Genomic DNA, 4006 nt, shown 5'->3' on the forward strand with positions numbered 1-4006 from the left:
CAAGATATTTGGGGAGGCAGAGGTAATAAAAAGGAAAAGATTGTCTTGTTTTGACATGCTCGTGACCCTAGAGAAGGGAAAAACTGGGATGGACTTCGGGAAGAATTTTGTGCAGAACTCAGTGACATAGCCTGCATGAGAAAGTGTTCAAATTTTGACTAGAAGGAGATGTTGCATTGAATTTGGGAATTCAAGAGCCTCTTGGATGTGGTGCATGTGATTATTTCTGTTAGTGTGGATGATGCATCATAAATAATCCATAAATTCATGTTGTTCATTGTCCTGCCTGTCAGCATGACAGCTTGGAAGAAATCCCGGACTAGGAAATGATCGTGCTCATTCTCCTGGGGGTTTTGGCCACGTACTAGCTTCCGTGAGTGGGAGCCTGTTGCTTCGCTTGTTCTTTCTACCTTTTGGTTTCACCAAAGAGGCTCAAACCTGCCCAGACTGGGTGGGGGTTGTTTCACAGTGGGTGGATGCGCAGAATCAGGAGTCCACACGTCAGCTGTTTTTTGTAACCTAATCTAGCACCTAACAGCACATTTCCTGGCCATCTCATGGCATGTGAGCCTTTTAAGAAAAATGGGACAGGCGCAGGAATATCTTAATAAGAAACTACCCTTATTTTCACCTCTCTCTCTAGTTTCACATTAAGACACTTGTAATTTTCTGGCTTCGTTAGGAACTTGCCAGGAAAAATTTTCCTCAATTGCTGACTGATTTAGGGCTATACCTTAGCACTTTTCTCAGCTTCAACTTGCCAGAAAAAAAAAAAGGCAACAAAGCATTTAGAAACATTTCCTTTCTCATAGACCCAAGTCAGTTTTACGAACTACTGCCCTAGTAGCATATTTCCTCTATTCAAGCAACCCTGTATTTTAAAAAAAGTTTTATTGAAACATATGGATTATACATATTTGTGGGGTACAGAGTCAAGTTTCAATACATGTACACAGTGAGTGATGATCAATCAGGGTAATTAGCATATTCATCCCATAATCACATCTTCGTGATGAGGCTGTGTGATCTCCTCTCTTCTAGCCATCTGATAACATGCAGTGAATTATTGTTAATTACAGATGCCTAGCTTGAATGTACAAATGAATCTTAAGTTCAGATATTGTGTATGTTTTTTATTCCTAGCATTTTCACTTGATTCTTTTTTTTAAAAAAATTCATCTCTCTGCTGAAATACCCCATCTGTTCACTCTTGATGTCCAGCTTTTCTGGGATATCTTTACTATATTTGTCATAATTCTTTGGAAGTCCATGTCTGACAGTACTGACATCTGGGTCCTCTCTGGGTCCTTTTCTATTGACTATTTCCTCTCTTGGCCACGGGTCACATTTTCTTGCTTCTTCACGTTTTATAAATTTTGACTGAATGCAGGACTCAGTGTGTCAGAGAGCAGCAGATCTCTCCTCGATCTCTTGCCTTGCCTCCAGCTTTTTGCCTACTAGCCCCATGCACTGAGTGAAGGTCTGTGGAGAAGAGCTGGGGAGGTGGCAGCTACTGTGTGGCTAGAGCTCCTTAGCATTCTGACCTGCCGTGGTAGCCCACACATAGCTAACAGTTTATTAAGTTTGACTGGTGTCTCCTGGTCTCTGTCTATGGTGGAACTCTCCTCTATACTCCGCCAGGGATGAAAGCAGCCGCGGGTCTCTTCTCTCCTAGGAAATGTTTATCACCTTCTGGAATTTACTTCAGTTAGAATTCTCTGTGTCCTCAGCTCTTTGATGGCTTTTAAAACTATAATTAGTAGCTTATTTAGCTTGTTCTTATTGTTGGTGGGGAGGAGTGGGGAATGATGGTCTCTTGTGACTTTCTGTATTCTAAACAGAAGCATAATAGCTGGAAATTTTTTAAAATATGGAGCCACCGCAGCTTGCCTCTTGCTAATACTTTTGCCATTTTAGGATTTTTATAGTAGAAGCTTAATTTTAGCAAGAACTACCAAATGACTGACATTAAGTGGCAAATGGAAGCTGAAATTCCAGTCTTTGGGGTACCGATCACCTCTACCCATGAAGGTGGAGAGTATTCTAGACTTGTCTTTCCCCTGGCCTCAGTAGCATGTTCAGTGATGTCATATTCCTGTCTCCTTCTCAGTAGTCTCGATGTGAGCATCTCTACAGGTCTTCTGGGATCCAAGGATCAGACTGCTCTGTCTGAGGCCTATGTCCTTGACTCATCAGATACTTTTGAAAGTAGCTATTAGATCTCAAAACAAGAAAAACAGTAAAATATTTCTTGCAAAATATAATGTATGCTATCCTCATGAACGCTGACATCTCCTTTCTCTTTCTTTCTTTCTTTCTTTCTTTCTTTCTTTCTTTCTTTCTTTCTTTCTTTCTTTCTTTCTTTCTTTCTTTCTTTCTTTCTTTCCTTCCTTCCTTCCTTCCTTCCTTCCTTCCTTCCTTCCTTCCTTCCTTCCTTCCTTCCTTCCTTCCTTCCTTCTTTCTTTTTTCTTTTTTCTTTTTTACTGGGCAGAGAGTCAGCTCTTGGAAGCTCTGTCCAGTTAAGCACAGACACCTTATCTGTGACACTCTTTATGTCACACCCTATGCTTCTTTCTCCATCTCACCCTTGGCAAGGTAGCAAACATTGGGAAAGTTATTGGCTTCAAGTTGATGTTTAATTGCACCACGTCTGCTTCGGTTACAAAACTACTTGAATAAGGTTGACGACAGAGCAATAGACTATCAGGATTATTTTGGCTGTGTGTGACAAAAAAACTCAGAGTAACAATGGTTTAAACACAATAGCAGTTTATTTCTCTTTCAGACAAAAAGTCTTAGTCCAGGATACTGCTTGATGTCAGGGACCCAGAATCCTTCTACCTTACTGCTCAGCCATGTGGCCTTGCGCTCATGGCCTAAGATGGTGGCATTCACACTCTAGGGAGAGGAATAGAAGAAAGAGAAAGAAGCTGGGTAAAGGGTACAGGTATGCTTTCTGTGAGTGAAGGTTCTCAAAGTCTGCCCAGTACATTCCTACTCTTTCCATTAGCAAGAACTTTTCCAGATGGGTGTATTTAGCTGCAAGAGAGATTGGGAAACATAGCCTCTATTGTAGTTTGCTACATGTCTAGCTAAAAGTTGGAGGTTCTATTGCCATAGAGGAATGGGAGAATTTATTTTAGGGAACAACTAGCAGTCTTGGTCACCAATCAGCTCTTTGGTAAAGAGAATTACAGAGTTCCAGTTTTGTCCCAGACCTTGAAACCATTTTTGGAGGAGAGGAATTAAAGTGTCAATAACGTTCCAGTCCAGGGAAGTGCTCCCCTGCCCTGTTAGTTGTGTGGGTCCATAGAACCAGAGCAGTGACAGGTTCAGAGAAGAGCAACCAAGGAAATGAAGGAACTAAGAAATCACGCCACATCTGGAACAGCTGAAGAAACTGAAGACATTTAGTGTAAAGAAGAGTTGATGATGACACAATGTTTTTGCATATCTGAAGGGCTATCTTGTGAAAGATCTAGCTGGACCAGGACAGAATCCAGCCAGTGGGTAAAAGTTATAGGGAGAGTAACAGAAGTTCAATACACAGAGGGAAATTCTAATAGCAAGAGCTGCCTCAGAAGGTAGGGAGTGTACATTACTGCTCTGTTCCCATCGTTGATAGGTGCTGAGGACAAAATAGTCAGCAGAGAAGCTCTGGTTTCTGTCCCGATGACATTTCCAGTCTGGTGAGGAAGATAGAAATTGATCAGAGAATCACACATATGTAAATGCACATTGGAACGTGTAACAACTCGGTCTTAAGCCACTGATTGTGGGAGAAGGAAGAGATAGTCGACCAATTTGTAGGCCTCACATACAGAAGATTTCTCTTCCTGTAGGGTCCCAACTAAATGACTTATGGTCTCTTCTGGTTCATTTCTAGAAATGCGCTCTATGTAGTGCCGCAGTGGACAGAGCAGAAGAGATTTGCATTAAAGGGCCAAGTGAACTGTTTTTTGTGGTACTTCTTAAGTGGACTTTCTAAAGTTCCACAATAGGTCAC

Source organism: Cynocephalus volans, chromosome 12 (assembly GCF_027409185.1).
Source record: "Cynocephalus volans isolate mCynVol1 chromosome 12, mCynVol1.pri, whole genome shotgun sequence".
NCBI lineage: Eukaryota > Metazoa > Chordata > Mammalia > Dermoptera > Cynocephalidae > Cynocephalus > Cynocephalus volans.